The sequence below is a fragment of the Bubalus kerabau genome, chromosome 11 (genome assembly GCF_029407905.1).
Source record: "Bubalus kerabau isolate K-KA32 ecotype Philippines breed swamp buffalo chromosome 11, PCC_UOA_SB_1v2, whole genome shotgun sequence".
In the NCBI taxonomy this organism is placed as follows: domain Eukaryota; kingdom Metazoa; phylum Chordata; class Mammalia; order Artiodactyla; family Bovidae; genus Bubalus; species Bubalus kerabau.
This window is the reverse complement of record NC_073634.1, coordinates 77562285-77583658: the sequence shown is the minus strand read 5'-3', so window position 1 is coordinate 77583658 and position 21374 is coordinate 77562285.

Sequence of the window (21374 nt, the reverse complement as noted above, 5' to 3'; positions counted from 1 at the left end):
CTTCAGAAGGAAAAGGAACAGGAACAGGATACTTTGTATTGGGAGTCCCGCCCCAAGCGGGAACTATGCTGATGCCTGCTCAAGTTGTTCTCTGGGTATGCTGGCTTCTTGCCCTGCCTGACAGCTGCAGGAGTTCTGTAAGAAATCTGAGGGAGAATTTCCTTTGCAGCCATGACTGAGAACCCAGGATCAAGAGCTTTGCAGACAAAAAAGACATTACCCTTCAAATATCCCAAGTCATTTATTAGGGTCCATAAGCAGACGACAAAGCAAGACAGCTAGCTGTCTGGCCCGGGATGGAGAAAATGTATTCCCCTGGGAACCAGCCAGTTGAATTTTTCTTTTGTAACTGAGAGCAAATGCACAGAGGCATTTAAAAAATATTTTAACACTGGAATGGTTCAAATGGATACAAATGTACAGAACAATACCAATTAGCCAATGTTAACTTTGTGCCTTATTTACTACTTCATATCTTTTTCTAAATATATATATATATATATTCAAATCTTCCTGTGCTTCCTCTGGCCTCACTCACCACTGATCTCCTGAGGTTAGTATGTATCTTCCTGTGTATCCACATCCAAGGGTATGTACTGTTACTACACATGGATGTATCCGGAAGCAATATTCTCTCTCTGTTTTTGAAATGTATGTAAATGGTATCATTCTATTCCTTCCCTTTTGCAACATTTAAAATTTTCTCTTGGGACTTCCCTGGCCACCCAGGGGTTAAGACTCCACACTCCCAATGTAGGGGGCCCAGGTTCCATCCCTGGTCAGGGAACTAGTTCCCACATTCCACAACTAAGAGCCTGCATGCTGCAGCTAAGACTTGGTGCAGTCAAATAAATAAATAAATGTTAAAAATAAGTTTCTGTTAACTTTGGCCCCCTGATGCAAAGAATTGACTCATTGGGAAAGACCCTGATGGCTTGGAAAGATTGAAGGCAGGAGAAGGGGATGACAGAGGATGAGATGGTTGGATGGCATCACCAACTCAATGGACACAAGTTTGAGTAAGATTCGGGAGTTGGTGATGGACAGGGAGGCCTGGCCTGCTGCAGTCCATGGGGTCACGAAGAGTCGGACGTGACTGAGTGACTGATCTGAACCGAACATGTTTTAGAATCATCTACATCAGTACATGTAAATCTAGTTCATTCATTTTAATCAGAGAGATACTTTATTATCAAAGTGTATGTATCCATTCCCTATTGATAGATTTTAAGTAAAAAAAGTTTTTAATCACAAAATGGCTGCAATGAATTGTTTTGTGCATGTCTCTCAGGAGCTATATGGTAGATTTTTTTCCTTAGGGCACTGGTTTTCAAAGTTTTGCTCTCAGAATCCTTTTACACTGTTATAATTATTAAGAACCCCAAATAGCTTTTGTTTGTGTAGATTGTATCTATTGGTGTGTACACTGAAATTAAAACTGAGAAATTAAAAAATATTTATTTACTAATTTATTTAGAAATTAAAAAATTCATTATGTTAAACATAATGTGTTTTTAATGAAAAATAACTACTTTTTACCAAACAAAAAATAATTAGTGAGAAAGCCATTGTTTTATATTTTGTCAAATCGTTAATGCCAGACTTGATGGAAGTCATATCTGCTTCTGTATTCAGTCTGTTACAATATGTTGTCTTGGTTTAACTATATGAAGAAAAATAGACTTCATACAAGTATGTAGTTGGAAAAGGGAGGAGTATTTTAATAGCCAAAGATAACTTTGGATATTCTTCATCAAGGATACTAAATCAAAAGTCATTAAATAATAGTTTCTTAAAGGTTGAAATGTGGACTCTGAAATCATGTCAATGAACTTCTCATACTCTTTTACACTTAAAATCCATTGATCTTTCTTTCTCATTTGGAAAACGTTGCTTCACTGAATTACATGTCTTACGAACACTGGCAGATTTCATTATACAGTATCAAAAAAGAACATTTATTTATATCACCACTGACTTCATCACAGAAGTTTCTGAAAGTTGGGAAATTGTCAAGGTCATAATGGTGGATTTTAAGTTTTCCAAAATTCTCACTTTTGCTTGAAAGCTCAAAATTTATCACTGGCAACAGATGCAGTCAATTTCTTTCCTTGAAGTGACAGGCTCACTTTGTTCATTTATGAGAAAATGCCTGCCAAAATCCCAGGTCTGAATAACCATAGTTTGTCAGTCTTTCTTTCAAGTAGAAATGGTGTTTCATGAAAAAAGCAGCTAGTTCAGTTCATAGCTTAAAAAAAAAATTTTTTTTAATGCACAAGTGTTTTTCCTTGAGAGACAACCATCTACCCTAGTGTGCAGAAATGTTTTATGTGTTTTTTCCATTTCATTTCACAGGATATTAATATTCAAAAGACATGGAAGCCAGAGTTGAGATTCAATACAACTTATTAATTTTCACTGCTTCATCAATAAACTTTATAAGTAAACCTGGATGATGTTGATGGTGGTGATGATGATGATTTTATTTCAAGTACCTGACAGTAAAGATTATAACAACAATCAGAAAAGTTCATTACTACAGCCTGATTTGTGCTAAATCACCAGCATTTTACCCACAATTCCTTTTGCACTGTCAGTGCAGACAGCACCACATTCAAAAAGGCAAGCAGTATCGAGTACAGATCTAAGTGTGGAATTGCAGAGGTCTAGGATATGTATTCAGAGAAGGCAATAGCACCCCACTCCAGTACTCTTGCCTGGAAAATCCCATGGATGGAGGAGCCTGGTAGGCTGCAGTCCATGGGGTTGCTGAGAGTCAGACACGACTAAGCGACTTCACTTTCACTTTTCACTTTCATGCATTGGAGAAGGAAATGGCAACCCACTCCAGTGTTCTTGCCTGGAGAATCCCAGGGATGGGGGAGCCTGGTGGGCTTCCATCTATGGGGTCACACAGAGTCGGACACGACTGAAGTGACTTAGCAGCAGCAGCAGCAGCATATGTATTGCCTGGAAAATCCCATGGACAGAGGAGCCTGGTAGGCTCTTCTATGGGGTCCATGGGGTCGCTAAGAGTCAGACATGACTGAGCGACTTCCCTTTCACTTTTCACTTTCATGCATTGGAGAAGGAAATGGCAGCCCACTCCAGTGTTCTTGCCTGGGGAATCCCAGGGATGGGGGAGCCTGGTGGGCTGCTGTCTATGGGGTTGCACAGAGTCGGACACAACTGAAGCGACTTAGCAGCAGCATGATATGTATGACCAGTGTGTTCTCTTGGCAAAACTCTATTAGCCTTTGCCCTGCTTCATTCCATATTCCAAGGCCAAATTTGCTGTTAGCCCAGGTGTTTCTTGACTTCCTACTTTTGCATTCCAGTCCCCTATAATGAAAAGGACATAATTTTTGGGTGTTAATTCTAAAAGGTCTTGTAGGTCTTCATAGAACTGTTCAACTTCAGCTTCTTCAGTGTTACTGGTTGGGGCATAGACTTGGATTACTGTGATATTGAATGGTTTGCCTTGGAAATGAACAGAGATCATTCTGTAGTTCACCTAGAGTCAGACATCCTGGAATGTGAAGTCAAGTGGGCCTTAGAAAGCATCACTACAAACAAAGCTAGTGGAAGTGATGGAATTCCAGTTGAGCTATTTCAAATCCTGAAAGATGATGCTGTGAAAGTGCTGTACTCAGTATGGCAACAAATTTGGAAAACTCAGCAGTGGCCACAGGACTGGAAAAGGTCCGTTTTCATTCCAATCCCAAAGAAAGGCAATGCCAAAGAATGCTCAAACTACCACACAATTGCACTCATCTCACACACTAGTAAAGTAATGCTCAAAATTCTCCAAGCCAGGTTTCAGCAATACATGAACCGTGAACTTCCTGATGTTCAAGCTGGTTTTAGAAAAGGCAGAGGAACCAGAGATCAAATTGCCAACATCTGCTGGATCATCAAAAAAGCAAGAGAGTTCCAGAAAGACATCTATCTGCTTTATTGACTACGCCAAAGCCTTTGACTGCATGGATCACAATAAACTGTGGAAAATTCTGAAAGAGATGGAAATACCAGACCACCTGACCTGCCTCTTGAGAAACCTATATGCAGGTCAGGAAGCAACTGTTAAAACTGGACATGGAAAGACAGACTGGTTTCAAATAGGAAAAGGAGGACGTCAGGGCTGTATATTGTCACCCTGATTATTTAACTTCTATGCAGAGTACATCATGACAAACACTGGGCTGGAAGAAGCACAAGCTGGAATCAAGATTTCCGGGAGAATTATCAATAACCTCAGATATGCAGATGACACCACCCTTATGGCAGAATGTGAAGAGGAACTAAAAAGCCTCTTGATGAAAGTGAAAGAGGAAAGTGAAAAAGTTGGCTTAAAGCTCAACATTCAGAAAACGAAGATCATGGCATCTGGTCCCATCACTTCATGGCAAATAGATGGGGAAACAGTGGAAACAGTGTCAGATTTTATTTTTGGGTGCTCCAAAATCACTGCAGATGGTGACTGCAGCCATGAAATTAAAAGATGCTTACTCCTTGGAAAGAAAGTTATGACCAACCTAGATAGCATATTCAAAAGCAGAGACATTACTTTGCCAACAAAGGTCCGTCTAGTCAAGGCTATGGTTTTTCCTGTGGTCATGTATGGATGTCAGAGTTGGACTGTGAAGAAGGCTGAGCGCCAAAGAATTGATGCTTTTGAACTGTGGTGTTGGAGAAGACTCTTGAGAGTCCTTTGGACTGCAAGGAGATCCAACCAGTCCATTCTAAAGGAGATCAGTCCTGGGTGTTCTTTGGAAGGACTGATGCTAAAGCTGAAACTCCAATACTTTGACCACCTTATGCAAAGAGTTAACTCATTGGAAAAGACTCTGATGCTGGGAGGGATTGGGGGCAGGAGGAGAAGGGCACGACAGAAAATGAGATGGCTAGATGGCATCATCGACTCTATGGACATGAGTCTGGGTGAACTTTGGGACTTGGTGATGGACAGGGAGGCCCGGCGTGCTGCAATTCATGGAGTCCCAAAGAGTTGCACGTGACTGAGCGACTGAACTGAACTGACTGAGGATATGTATGTGTTCAGTTCTACTGGATAACATCAAATTACTCTTCAGAGAAGCTGTGCTCTTTTAGACATCTATCAGCTGTGTATGAGAGTTCCTATTTTTCCACAACCTTGCCAACATGGAACTTGTCTTTTAACTGTGATTTTGGTATCTTGGTACAGAGATTTTAAACTCTTTTGAAATATTCCCAAAACATTCTGTTCTTAAAGGTCTGCCCTCTACAGAAACTGTTTTACCAGAGCCTAATTGACTGGGGTTTTATCGGAGACCCACTAACCTGAAAGATAGGAAATACCAACTCTAGCCCCTGGTGGAGTTAGAGTCATGTACAGATGTGAGAGTTGGACCATAAAGAAGGCTGAGTGATGAAGAATTAATGCTTTTGAGTTGTTCTGGAGAAGACTCTTGAGAGTCTCCTGTACGGCAAGGAGATCAAACCAGTCAATCCTAAGGAAATCAACCCTGAATATTCATTGGAAGGACTGATGCTGAAGCCAAAGCTCCAATCCTTTGGCCACTTGATACAAAGAGTTGACTCATTGGAAAAGACCCTGGTGCTGGGAAAGATTGAAGGCAAAAGGAGAAGGGAGAGGCAGAGGATGAGATGGTTAGATAGCATCACCAACTCAATGGACATGAGTTTGAACAAACTCTGGGAAATTGTGAAGGATGGGAGAGTCTGGAGTGCTGCAATCCATGGGGTTGCAAAGAGTTGGACAGGACATTGCGACTTGAACAACAACAACCTACAATTATTGCATAATGGTAACTCCCATCCAGACAAATATAAAACTGCACACTAATGGTCTATTTGCCTCACTTCCTTTTATTTGTGTATCATATCTGGCTTTCAACAAAAAATTACAAGGCATGCTAAAAGACAAAAAACACAGTCTGAAGAGGCAGAGCAATCATCAGAACCAGACTCAGATGCAGCAGAAGAATTTAAAACAATTATGATTAATATGCTCTGATAGTTTTGTTTCTATGGTTCCAATTCTTTCACATTTATTTCTTCACAGGACCACCAGGACATTGTTAAATAGAGGTGGTGATAATGGTTATCCTTGTCTTTTCCAGTTGAATTAAAAAATTGTTCTAAACTTTTCATATTGACTATAGTGTTTACTTCAGGTTTTTGATACTCTTCTTCAGGGTAGGAAATCTCCTTCTATTTCTAGTTAGCTAAGAGTTCTGTGGTTTTTAAAAAATCATAAGTGGATTTTGAATTTTATTGAATGCTTTTCCTGTATCCTCTGAGATGATCATGTGGTTTTCCTTCTTTAATTTATTAATGCATTGTAATGAAATAAGAGATTTTTTTTCTTATGGTAATTCATCATTGTATTTGTGTGATAAACCTAATTGGTCACTATTTTAAAAAAATGACATTCTTGGATTGTGATTGCTATATTATTTTGTGTAGGATTTTTTTACATCTCTGCTCAAAACCAAGATTGACCTATATTTTCCTTTCTTGTACAGTCATTGTCTGGTTTTGATATCAAGGATACACTAGCCTCCTAAAATGAACTTTCCATTTTTCAGTTCATTTTCTGGAAATGAACTCTCCTGCAAAGTAATATGTACCTCATGTATTATTTGTGGTAGATCTAGCTATTATTCCATTTCTTTTATAATCATAGAACTAATAATATTTTCTATTTCTTCTTAAGTTAAATTTAATAGCTTATCTTAAAAATCCACATCATTTGTTTTCAAATTTATTGGCATTAATTTATCATGTCAATATCAAAGAATTTTTTATCATAATCATAATTATATCTTTATGCTGCTGCTAAGTCACTTCAGTCGTGTCCAACTCTATGTGACCCCATAAACAGCAGCCCACTAGGCTCCCCCGTCCCTGGGATTCTCCAGGCAAGAACACTGGAGTGGGCTGTCATTTCCTTCTCCAATGCATGAAAGTGAAAAGTGAAAGTGAAGTTGCTCAGTCATGTCCAACTCTTCACGACCCCATGGATTGCAGCCTACCAGGCTCCTCCATCCATGGGATTTTCCAGGCTAGAGTACTGGAGTGGGGTGCCATCACCTTCTCCGTATATCTTTATACCACTTCCAATATTATTTGTGTTTTCTTGTTTTTCATTGATCAACCTTACTAGAAGTTTGTCTGCCATGTTTTATTAAACCTTAGATATTTTACTCCATTATTCATTTCCTAATACCTGGGTTTAGAAACTTAACTCTATTATTTTTCATACTTCTTTTAAAAGTATATACATGTAACACAATAAATTTTCTTTTTGTGCTATTTGTACTATGAGTTTGATATACAATTTTTCATTGCTATTTTATTCCATGCACTTCACATTCATAATTATTTATCCTTTGAAGACTAAATTAATAAAAGTGTTTAAAAATTTCCAAACATTAAAAATATTTTTATTTATTTCTAACATTATCACATTGTATACAAATTCTTTAGTATTTGTTAAGAATTTCACTATGGTCTTGTACATAGTTAATATTTATAAATGTTTTCTATACAATTTTATAACTGATCTTGAAAAATTATATATTTTAAAATTGTTGGTTATGTGTGTGTTAGTTGCTCAGTTGTGTCGGACACTTAGCGATACCATGGACTGAAGCCTGCCAGGCTCCTCCATCCAAGGGATTTTACAGGCAAGAATACTGGAATGGATTGCCATTTCCTTACCCAGGGAATCTTCCCGACTCCAGGATTGAACCCTGGTCTCCTGCATTGCAGGCAGATTTTACCATCTGAGTAACCAGGAGAGCCCATAATTGGATGTAGAGTACTCTATATGCTCATTACATTGAATTTGTTAAGTTGATTATATAAGCCATCTATATCTTAAACAAAATTTGTGTTTTGATCTTATTTCATGTGTAAGAAATGTTAAAAAACCTCTCAGTGTTATTATAGATTTATCAATTTTCACTAGAATTTTGTCAAGCTCTCTACATATTTTAAGGCTACCATGTTAGGTCTATATTGTCCTCATGACTTAATAAATTCAACCATTTACTGAACACCTACTGTGTCCAAGGCATTGTTAAAGACAGTGAAAAAACAGCATTGACCAAAACACAGAATGATTCCTTTTATTATTAAGTAATAATACTCTTTATCACTAATAATGCTTTTTGCTTTAACATTTACTGTGTATAATAGTAATACTGGTATGCCAACTTTTTTAAAATGCCTATTTTCTTGGTATTTTTATCATCCCTTTGTTTTCATCAGTTTATGGCCAGACTTCTTTGTTTTTTAAATTCAGTCTAAGAATTGCTGACTTTTAATGGAGAGATAGACTCCCTCTTCTTTTACTTTGATCCATGATATATTTGGTATTATTTTTAGCAAGGTATTTTATATTTTCTGTTTACCCTTCTCTTTTTCTGTCATCTACTGTCTTGATTTTTTTTTAAAGCCCTCTTCTTTCCTCTGTTGGTTGGAAAGTTATATATTCTATATCTACGCTTTTAGAGGTGTTTTTGGTTATAGTTAACATTTAGTATGTACAGTTGCCGTTTCTTGTTTTGTTGCTAAATCGTGTCTGACTCTCTTACAAACTCACGGACTATAGCCCATCAGGCTCTCTTTCAATGGGATTTCCTAGACAAGAATACTGGAGTGGGCTGCCATTCCCTTCTCCAGAGGATCTTCCTAACCCAGCAATCAAACCTGCGTCTCTTGCATTGGGGACAGGTGGATTCTTTACCTCTGAGCCACCAGGTGCCTTAACATTGTTTAAAGTTAACCAAGAGTTCTACCCTCTTCACAAATAGTGCAAAAGCCTTAGATTCTTTAAATTTGTCCTTCCACCTCCTGCTGACATGTTACTCTTGAGTGGTATTTTATTTGTACTTTGTTCTAAGCACCAACTAGTCTTCAATGTTACTAATATTATTTTTACAAATGAATATTTGTTTAGATTTAATCTACATGTTTACCAATTGGCCTCTCAACTGTTTTTTTTTTTCTTTTTTGCATCTCATTTCTTCACTTTTGTTTCAATATCTTTCTTCTGATGCTTCAGGAAGAAGTAGCTATCATTGACCTTCCAGCCAGTGATAGCCTATGAGTAATAAACTTTTTCTGTTAGTCTGAAAATGTCTTTATGTTAGCCTTATTTTAATATTTATTTATTATTTAATATTTATTTATTATTGGCTCTTCTGGGTCTTTGTTGCTGCAGAGGCACAACTAGAAAAATCTAGTTGTGAAGAGTAGAGGGCTACTTCCTAGCTGCAATGCATGGGCTTCTCATTGTGGTGGCTTCACGTGTTGTGGAGCACAGGCTCTGGGGTACAAGGCCTTCAGTAGTTGTGACTCACTGGCACAGTTGTGCCGCGACCTGTGGGATCTTCCTGGACCAGGTATCAAACCAGTGTCCCTGACACTGCAAGCGGACGTCTTAACCACTGGACCACCAGGGAAGCCCATGTTAGCCTTATTTTAAAAGATAACTTTAGTTAAGTGTGAAACTTTTTTAAATAGTTATTTTCTCTTATCTCTTTGAAGATACTAATCTAGTCATTAAGATCCTGTTGTTGCTGATGAGAAGTGTGTTGTCAGTCTAATAGCTATTTTTTTGTGGTCATGTGTCTTTTCCCCTCTGGTTGCTTTTGAGATTTTCTCTTTCTCTGGTATTCTGTAGATTCTTTCACCATCATTTGTCTGCGTGTGGATTTTTTTCCCTGCTGGGTCCTTCAGTGTGAGAACTTACATTTTTCTTTGAGTATGGAAAACTTTGATCCGTTTGTTCTGAGCTCTGTCTCTCCCCCTATTTCCTCCTCCAGGAACTCCTATTAGAGGCATGACAATATCTTATTGTGTCTTCTTCTCTCTCTTAGCTTCTGTCATGCATATTCCACCTCTTTCATCTGTCTGTGCTGCATTCTGTGTGATTTATGCAAATCTATTTTCTAGGTAATGGATTCTTTCTCAGCTGTGTCTAATCTGCTGTTTAACTTACCTGTTAAGCTTTTAATTTTGTGACAATATTTCTAAGAGTTTTTTTTTTTTAAATCTCCCAGATTTCTTCATTGTGGTGTCTTTCCTTTTTTGTATATCTTCAACTATTTGTTTAATTCAGATTTCACCAGTGCGTGTGTGTGTGTGTGTGTGTGTAATTTTATGCAGTCTTATCACACACATAGCTTTGTGTAACAACCAGCACAATGAAGATTCAGAACTGTGCATTACCCCAAGGCTAATGCTGCTCTTCAGGGCCACACCTACTTCTTCATTTACCCACCCTGTTCCTAACCCCTGGCACCCACAAATCTGTTCTCAATTTCTGTAATTTGGTTATTTCAAGAATCTTATATAAATGGAGTAATACAATGTATAACCTTTGGAAATGGTTTGTTTTATTCAGCATTATTCCCTCAAGATCCATCCAAGTCATGTGTGTATTAATAGGTTACTCCTTTTTATTGCTCAGTGATATTCTACAATATATTCCACAGTTGTTTAACCATTCACCAGTTGAAAGAAACCTGGGTTATTTACATTTTAGGCTAATATGAATAAAGTTGTTATGAATATTCATATGCAGGTTTTGTGTGAAAATAGGTTTTTATCTCTCTAGAATACATACATGCCCAAGAGTTCAATTGATATGTCATATGTTAGTTGCATGTTTAGTTTAAAAAGAAATAGCCAAACTGTATTCCAGAATGGCAATATCATTTAATATTCCTATAATCGTATGCCTGATTCCATTTCTTCACATCCTCCTCAACATTCTAACAGGTGTGTGGTGATATCTCATATTTGTTGGGCTTTGGATTTCCCCAGTGGCTAATGATGTTTAGCACTTCTTTTTGTGAACGTGTCATCTGCATATCCTCTTTGGAGAAATGTCTGTTCATATCTCTTGCCCATTTTCTAACTGGATTTTTTTAAACTGCTCAGTTTTGAGAGTTCTTATATATTCTAAATACAAGTTATTCATTGAATATGTGGTTTGCAAACAATTTCTCCCAATCTGTAGCTTATCTTTTCATCTTCTTGATGGGATCTATTGCAAAACAGAATCTTACATTTTGATGAGATCCGATTTGTCAATTTTTCCTTTTAAGAATTGTTTTTGGTGTCAATTCCTTAATCATTTTAACTTAAATATCTAGTAGTCTCTTTCTGATTTGCTTTTATACCTGGTTGTTAGCACACTGATTCTTAGCAGTGTTGTGTCTATGAGCTCTACCTGATACTGTTTCATTTCTTCATCTGTTTTTAATACTATGAGCTCATTTTTTGGGGGGAGGAATATAGGATGTTCTTTTTTCACCAACTTAGTGACTTGACCTACAGAAGTCACTCTATTTTGATGTTTTTTATTTTTCTTACCAGGGTTTGAGAAACTTTATGAGTCCTGGACCAGTTTGGGGATCTCTGTACCTTGCTGCTGCTGCTGCTAAGTCGCTTCAGTCGTGTCCGACTCTGTGCGACCCCATAGACGGCACCCACCAGGCTCCCCCGTCCCTGGGATTCTCCGGGCAAGAACACTGGAGTGGGTTGCCATTTCCATCTCCAATGCATGGAAGTGAAGTCGCTCAGTCGTGTCCGACTCTTAGCAACCCCATGGACTGCAGCCTATCAAGCTCTTCCATCCTTGGGATTTTCCAGGCAAGAGTACTGGAGTGGGGTGAATATAGGCATAGTTATGGATAAATTGGAAATATATGTGGTTGTATATATGGATAAATGTGTCTGGAAGAACATATCTCAAAAGATTAACAGTGTTAATCATTGGGTGGTGATTTATCAGTGTTTGTTTTTTTCTTTATACTTTTCAACATAAATCCTTGTTGGGTTGGTTTATATTCTGCTCTCACAGAGCTTAGCTATGACAATTCAGAGACTGCTAACTGTCTTCAAAGTCCTTTTTCTCATTTTTCTTTAGTAATAGAATTTTTAGCTGAGTACAGGGATGCCCAGAATAAAGACTACATTTTACAGCCTCTCTTGAAACTAGATGTAGCCATGTGTCTACCTTCTGGTAAATGAGATGTAATTAGAAATGTCATATGTGACTCAGGGAAAGGGTTCTTGAATGGAAGATGCATATTCTTCTTCCTTTCTTTTTCCTTCTTATTGACAGAGAAACAGATATAATGGCTAGAAATTGAACAGCTCTTTGGACCATGAAGATGAAGGTCACACCCTAGGGATAGCAAACTGGCAAGCTCGAAGAAGCCTGGATCAATGACAGTTTTGAGGATCTTGCCATTACTAGCTCAAGGCTTCTCATCTCTGGACATTTTACATGAGAGCAATACATATGTTTTAGCCATTATTAATTTGGGTTTTATGGCACAGTTAAATCCTGACATGGAATTAGTGTGTAATTCATATTTTCCTTTGCCTCAAAGGTGAAGAATTTATATTATATGCTCTTCCCTGGACATATTTGCTGTAAGTAAACTGTTGGGCTTCTTATGAAATTTTAAGATTGTTCAGTCTCATCAAGCTCTGGTTCATTGGAAACATTAGTACATGTTTATCAGGACACACATGTACTAATGTATACAAGTATATACTAGTGCTCATGGCAGAATGCTCATGTATGCATGTACTAAGAATGTTGGTGGCAGAATCCATTGTAACAAAAATTTAGAAACCACTGGTGAAAATGATTAAATAAAATTGTGGTACAGTTCTGCTGTTGAATGTTACACAACAGTGAAAGTGAATTAACTATAACCACAACATTATTGATAAATATAGGGAACATAATGTTGAGCCAAAGGAATAAGTCCCAGAAGACAACATATAATATGATAAGTTCAAACATATATAAACTAGCATATTATTTAGGCCCACACATGTGTGTAATAAAACGTAAAGAAAAGCAAGGATATGATAAAAGCAAAATTTAAGAGAATGGTTACTGCTGAGAGGAAGGTGGGGAATGGTGCAGGGGAGGGACACATGAGTCAGTGTACATCATGGAGGCCTTTTAGCGCTTGGGTTGAGAGGTGGGTCCATGAGTCCTTTATTATATTATTATGATATATACAGTATAAATTAATTAAATGAGGTTTATGAAAGGACCAAAGGACTAATGATAGTCCTGGATTTGTGACATACTATTAACATGAACCAGGACTCTGATCATCCAGTTTTGTGTTTCTGAAGTTCATAAAATAATCATACCACTTGTGAAGCTGCCTATTAGGCAGGCCTGGCTTAATTTGTATAAACCAGGCAATAAGAATGGATATGTTTCTATTTGTGTATCCAACTGTTTCCCTATCCAGGTTCTTAAAAATAAACTTTTAATTTTAGGATAGTTTTAGACTTACAGAAAAGTTGCAAAGATAGTACAGAGTTACTGTAAGCCTTCCAGCAACCACTGACTCTGTTTTCCCTGCTGTTACATCTTATATGGTACATTTGTTTCAGTTAATGAACCAGTGATGATACATTATTATTATCATTGTTATTATTTTTATTATTAACCCTAACTAGACTTGAAGCTTCCTGAGAGTAGGTCTCATGCCTCTTAGCATTCCCCAGCATCTTGCCTCTAATCAGTGTTCCACATGTGTTGAATTGATGAGGAAATTAAATGTACTAAATGTCTAAACTGTCTGCAAAAATAAGCTCCATATTTCATGATCAAATACAATTTGCTTTAAGCAGCTAAAGCTGCCTTGAGATATAACCCTGAGCTAAGTTGGGTTTAATGTTCTTAAAAGTCATTGTTTCTGAATTATTTACAAGCGCTCTCATTAGAATAAGCACAGGGAGCCAAGTGCTGAATTGTTTTGTTTTGTTTTGTTTCCTTCCCTGGGTTTCTTTTCTAAATCAGGTCACGGAAAATGGATGCTATTTCTTTAAATAATATAACCAAGCTGATCCCTGGATTACAATTAGGTTACGTAACTTGCTTATGAGCTGCTTTTCATTAAGACTTGCAGTGGGCAATGGGGCTTTACATTTCAGAGCAAAGCTGGGAGAACAATCCTGCTAAAAGCCAGAACACATGCGGTGTTGGAAGCAGGAACTGCAATAATTTCGGCACGGGATTGAGTTCACTGTAGGAGGCTCCTTTTCTCTTTAAATTCTTAAAACATCTTTTGTCCTACCAAACTCCCTGGTTCCGAATACATCCACGACAGAGGTGTTGAGGACCCACAGTAAGGGAGGAGATAAAGGTTGCTGGTCCCCAGCAGGCTGAGCAATGTACCCCTCCTGGGAGGACATTATCAAGTTTCTGCACAACCATGGCTCAGTTTCATTTCTTGCAGAACACAAATTACTAGGAAACATTTTAAAAATGTGGCCAAGGGAGGTAACAAAAATCCTCATACCAGCCTATAACCTTATCTTTGTAAATAAGCATTTAAGAGGTGCAGTAAGTAGAAGGTTCCAGATCAAGGAGAAAACAAGGAACTGGGTATCAAAGAAATCGAGTTGGAGGAGATTCCAGAGATCATTCATCAAAACGTATAAACATCTGTTCTTAAAAACAGAAATAAAGCCAACTTTCCCCAAAAGGAAGTTGTTCGTTGCTGTTAAACAACATACTACAGAATGGGACCATTTTTCAAACTAATATTAAAATCACCTCCAAGAAGATGACGAATGTTGGAAATGGAAGTTTTACAGTTAGGGTAAGCAAAGTTATCAGAGAATGGGACAAAGCACCCTTGACAATAAATGAACAGGGAATGGCTCTGCTCTCCAGAAAGTGAACCAGAACAGCTTATGAATAGAAAGGACAGCCTAATGCCAAAATTCTACTAAGTGCAAAATTCTTTTTTGAAATGGAATTACCGCACAGTGATTAAAATAGCAATCAGGAACAATTAAATGAACTTGGAGCCCTTTATGTCCTTGAAGAAACACCTGTCATATACTTTAAAGGAAGAGTTAAAAGGATAATTCTTTAAGCAGCTAAATTAAAGCTTGTTTCTTAACTTTTGATAAATGTGATATCTTGCAAATTCCCCAAGTGGAGGATATCTTATTGTATAGCTCTATAAAATAATGAATAAAGAGAATTTTTTTCTTTTAAACCACAGCTAGCTTTTACAGATTGTGGTTAACTTTCAACTACTAGCATGTAATAATTATAGTTAACTTTTATAAGTTTTTTAACTTAAAAGGAACCTTTTTATAATCAATAATACTAGCAATATAAATGTAAGCTATATGCTTGAATGCAAAGCAGTTAATTAATTCTAATGGTATTGCACATTAATCTTGGCTTCAACACAGCCTAAAACTTGCCTAAGTCCTGTTGGTTGCTGGGGAGTCTTTGATTCTTGTGTGTGTGTCTAATTTACTAATGAACTTGGTGTCATTTAGGGCTGAACCAAGCACATCTGAACGGGTCTGGCTGCCCCTGGGCAGCTGGGGAAGGGCACCCACAGTGTTCTGAGCAAAGTTGGAAGAACACCAGAGCCGAGATGAGTCAGAGGCTCTCAAAGTGTGTGGTGACTCAGAATCAATGCCCCCCTCCCCACCCCAGGCATAGCAAAAAAAAAAAAAAAAAAAAAAAAAATGAAGAAGAAGAAGCTGGGGCAGGGGGAGTTCAGTTCTAAGAGGGGAGGTATTAAAGGACACACTACAAACCTCCCCGCTGAGACCCTTTGTATCTTGAGTGTTGTGGATGTTGCCTATTCCTAGGGTGGTTCAGATCAGAGGCCGCAGTCTAAGCAATGATCAGAAGGAGAGCCAGCAAAGATAACCCTAATCCTAACCCCAGCATGATGGATGGCAGGAAAAGGGATGGACTGACCAGCGCATGCCACTGGGGTGTGGTCTCCAGCAGGGAATCTTGGGGAAGCCACAAATGGTCCTGGAAGCCACAGAGATACCCCAGGGAAAGTACATGAGCTCTGGGTCCCAGATACTTGGGTTTAAATTTAAATCCTTTCTCTGTCACTGGTGGCTCAGAGGGTAAAGCATCTGCCTGCAATGTGGAAGACCTGGGTTCGATCCCTGGGTCAGGAAGATCCCCTGGAGAAGGGAATGGCAACCCACTCCAGTATTCTTGCCTGGAGAATCCCATGGACGGAGGAGCCTGGTAGGCTATAGTCCATGGGGTCCCAAAGAGTTGGACACAACTGAGTGACTTCACTTTCTTTCTTTCTTTCACTTTCTGTCACTTACTGTGTGATACTGGGGCAAGTCACTCAAACAATCCAAGCCTCACCTCCCTTATCCGAAGGTAGTAGTATCCTTTCTCATTAGCTAGTTAGTTTAGTGGTAAGGAAAGTGGGTTGCAGGTTGCTAAATAGGATTTCATGGTATTGCTTGGCTCAATAATGGGCCTGAAATGAGGGTGGAACTCAGTAAAATATAAGTTGAATGAATACCCAAGTGATACTATCACTAGACCATCCAGTTGAGGCTGTGTTTGATTCCAGGTTGACATGTTTTCCAGGACACAATTTGTTTAGACTCCTTCATATCCCCCCGAGAGCAGGAGCTGTCTCTCTCCTAATCTGGAAATTGTCCATCTCCTATGAGGAAAGATTATGTAGAAAAGCTAAAGTTTAAATACTGAAAGTCTTAAAAAGCTCTAGCCAATGCTCTATGGACAGGCACAATCTTCTCAAAAATGACTCTCCCAGCAAAATGCCACTGCTGAAGATTGATATCTTAAAAAATTATTTTTATTGAAATATAGTTGATGTATGATATTATATGTTACAGGTGTACAATAGAGTGCTTCCCAATTTTAAAAGGTTATACTCCATTTCTAATTATTATAAAATATTGGCTATATTCTCTGTGTTGTACAATAATCCTTGTGTTATTTTATACCTAATAATTTGGACCTCTTAATCCACTATCGTGCTCTTCTCCCGTTTCCCTCTTCCTACTGGTAACCACTAATTTGTTCTCTATATCTGTGGTTCTGCTTCTTTTTTTTATTATATTCACTAGTTTATTGTATTTTAAAATATTCTATGTTTAAGTGATAAACAGTATTTGTCTTTCTCTGTCTGACTTCACTTAATATGACAATATCTAGGTCCATCCATGTTGCTGCAAATGGCAAAACTCATCCTTTTTTATGTCTGAGTACTATTCCAGTGTGTGTGTGTGTGTTTCATCTTCTTTACTCATTCATCTCTTGATGTGCATTTAGTTTGCTTCCATATCTTGGCAATTGCAAATAATGCTGCTATGAGCTTTGGGTTCCATGTATCTTTTCAGATTAGTGTTTTTGTGTCTTTTCGATATATACCCTTGAGTGGAATTTCTGGGTCATGTGGTAGTTCCATTTTAGTTTTATGAGCAGCCTCCATACTGTTTTGCACAGTGGCTGCAGCAATTTGTATTCCCACCAACAGTGTAAGAGGGCCCCCTTTTCTCCACATCCTCACCAACATTTGTTACTTGTGTTCTTTTTGATAACAGCCCTTCTGACAGGTGTGAGGTGATATCTCACTGTGGTTTTGATTTCCATCTCCCTGATGATTATCAGTATTGAGCGGAAGATTGAAATCTTAATGATGATGAAAGAGGCAGAGGTTTTTGAATCTTATTTCAGCATTAGAGCTCATTTTGGAGAAATACCATTCAGCCTTCTTTGGACCAAATTCTGCTGAAAGTTCCTCCTCTACAAAGCTTTGTTTATCCAACAGAAAGAATTATAGATAAGGCACAGGATGCTCTCTAAAACCTACAGTCTTATGGAAGGAAATGACTGCAGAGATGACTATAGTAAAAAGATAGGTTGTGGTAAGAAAAACATTAAGACAGAGTCATGAGACCCTATTATTTATTTTTGTAACTCTCACAGGGCCTTTCATACTGCCACACAAAAATAATGATAATAATAATGATGATGATAATGTACTTACTACAAGCCAAACACTGTGTTAAGAGCCTCATGCATCCATACACTGCTTTGTTTAATATTTACAACTCTGTTAGGTAACTTCTCTTGTTAGTCCAGGTTACACACGAAAGGATTAAGGCAAAGATTTTCTCTAGGATATGCTGAAGACATTCATTTGCTTGTTCATCTGAATTTCAGCACCATTTAAAAACAGGGGAACCAAAATGGAACAAAAATTTCATCTCCAGATGCTCCTAGAAGGTAGACTTTGAAGGAGAAAGAAGAAAACTAAAATTAATTGAATATTGATTTAATGCCTTGCACCTTCACATGCATGATTTTGTTTAATGCTCACTTTACAAGTGAAGGAATGGAAGCTTAGAGAGACTGCATAAATTGAGTCCAGATATACCTGACTCCAAGTCTACATTCTTTCCATTCTATCAATAGAGTTCTGGCTCTCACTTATCCCTATCAACATCCCTTACATTTTCTAAACATTGATGTTCTCAACAGTAAAATGGGGATAAAATGGGTGCCCATCTAGCCCTTAGAATATTTTTAAATTTTAAAATTATTAATTTTTATTTACTTTTGGCCACACAGCTTACAGGATCTTAGTTCCTCAACTAGGACTCAAACCCATGCCCCCTGCAGTGGAAGCACAGAGTCTTAACCACTGGACCATCATGGAAGTTCCACCCTTAGGATAGTCTGAGAAATCATGTGAAATGGGATGGGCTACAAAAATGAAGCAGGCATGGCTCCAACAGCAAATAATCCAAATTCATATCAAGGAGATATAAACAAAAGAAAGTAAAAGTCGCTCAGTCGTGTCTGACTCTTTGCACCCCATGGACTATACAGTCCATGGAATTCTCCAGGCCAGAATACTGGAATGAGTAGCCTTTCCCTTCTCCAGGGGATCTTCCCAACCCAGAGATTGAACCCAGGTCTCCCAAATTGTAGGCAGATTCTTTACCAGCTGAGCCACAAGGGAAGTCCTTATAAACATAACTGTGATACAAAATGTTAGGAGTCAATATACTTGTTTTATAAAAATACTGGAGCACTGAAGAGAGATTTCTTTCTCTTGTTTGGGTGAACCATGGAAGAGCTCACCTAGAAAATGACATTTGAGCTAACCATTTGGAATGAGGCTTCCCTGGTGGCTCAGACAGTAAAGAATCTGCGCACAATGCGGGCGATCTGGGTTTGATCCCTTGGTCAGGAAGATCCCTTGAAGAAGGAAATTCCCTCCAGTATTCTTGCCTGGAGAATTCCACGGACAGAGGAGCCTGACTGGCTGCAATCCGTGAGGTCACAAACAGTCGGACATGGCTAAGTGACTAACACTTTCACTTCCTTTTCAGAATGAGGAGGGCTTCATTAAGTTTAGAAAAAAAATCTGGTCGGGGGCGGGGGCTGGAGGGTGGGGCATTTTAAAGAAAAGAAATGACAGGAAAGGCATGAAAGAGTGTGAGTGTCCAGAACACACAGTACCAGGTGTCTGGGCTGGCAGATGATAAGCCCGGGAATAATTGGACCAGAGTCAGGAGGCCTTGAATGCCATGCTAAGGCCTTTGGACTTAATTCTGTAGACAGTTGGGAGCCACCGAGGGTGACTACCCAAAGAATCCATAATGACAAAGAGTCTGAACAGGGCCTTTTGCCATCCTGTTCTTGTGATGATCACAAAGTCCCATGTTCAGAACATCACAGTCTGTTGCCATGGAAATAGTAATGGGCCTCACTATGGGAATAAATTATCCTCATCATTATACCTTTCTTCCAAGGAACTCAAAGTGTTTGTTGTGTGTGTTTTCTTTTCTTTCTTTCTTTCTTTTTTTTTTTTTAATAGAAGCACCAGATGGTGGTTACGGGAAAGAAGAAAGCCTAAAGACTGTTGAATTAAAGGAGATTTCAAAGGAATGGAAGGAAAAACACAAGTTGAATTTTGAAAGGTTTAATCAAAACAGATGGCAGAATATCTCAGCCTGAGAGAAGGGGAAAATTGTCTCAGAACCAATCTGAAGTGGAAGCTTCTTCACCCTTGCTTCCTTGGTCTCTCTCTGAAGCCTTTCTTCAGGCTGATGGTTCAAGCTGGTTAATGAGGAAAGAGGTGTGTGAATGTGTGTGATAATATATATGCCAGTGACAAGAATTAACATTGTTGAAATGCCTTTTTGAGATACTATAAATACTGATTTCTTATTCATGTGATCTTTATTTTCAGACAAAAAATTAAAAAAAAAACAAAATTTTACTCTCTTCACAGAAGTGTGTCTGCTGTTTTTCACTCTGTGGGCAGAAAATGGAAACTATTACTTTGTGTATCTCATTTGTACACATGTTCCTATATCACCCTATTTTAATTATCGGTCTAATTCAATCTTTGGACAGAATTGCCCTATGTAGTAGGCATTGCTGTTCTTTGTTACAGAGGAAGATGAGACCCACAGAGGCTGCAAATATTACCCAGGTTATTCCTCAGTGACAGCCCTGCTCTGAGCTCTGGTTAGCACAGGCTCTTCCCAAAATTCCAAGAGAGTTCTGTCACCTTCACTCTAAAACTGAGAGAAACTGACTCAGTTTTGCATCCTCTCTGGGCCTCAGTTTCCTCTAGATAATAGGAAAATCAATGCCTACATCAGCATTCTTGCTTTAGAGGCATGGGCGTGGAGTGGAATGTGAATGTGAAGAATGATAAACATTATGGTACGTTTTCTGATATTCTGATAATCACATTTGAGATCACATTTGAGATCTCCGAGTCCCTGTCTTACTAGGCTGCCTGGGGTTCTTCTGAGTGGACCAATCATGTTCTGAGGATTGAAATAGTTATTTTTAAAAAATGTAAGATTAAAAAAAGCAGAGAAAAGTTAGGATATTGAAATACTCATAGTGGCCCTATTGATACCAGGGGTATTTCATGAGTGTTTACTATATGCCAGGCACTGTTGGTGGGGGATACTAAAATGGACAGACAGACAGACAGGGTTTGGCTGTTTTAGAGCACCTAGGAAAAGAGCAGTCATGGGAGATTTCTACCTGGAAGCTGCATGTGAAATGATATTCCAGCCATTATCCTCCACAAAAGACTATTTCCTAAATCTGTATCTTGTACCTTCTTCTAGGAGGTAAAGAAAGTTGTATTACTCTGAACCTGCCTGGTCAGTGAGGCATCTGTCCCCACTCCCTGTTCATTCTTATCACAAACAAGACTTCTCAGCTTCCTGAATATTTCTGAGGTTTTGATATATAAACCACACATTAGATGGATCAGGGCAAAAATGCTTGTGTTTACATTCTTTATCATTCTGCCTTTTATGGACTGAACTACTGGCTTATAGCTTCCCAGGTGGCTCAGGGGTAAATGAAGCCACTGCAGGAGACCCAGGTTCAATCCCTGGGTCGGGACGATCCCCTGGAGAAGGAAATGGCAACCCACTCCAGTATGTTTGCCTGGAAAATCCCATGGACAGAGAAGCCTGGCAGGCCACGGTCCATGGGGTCACAAAAG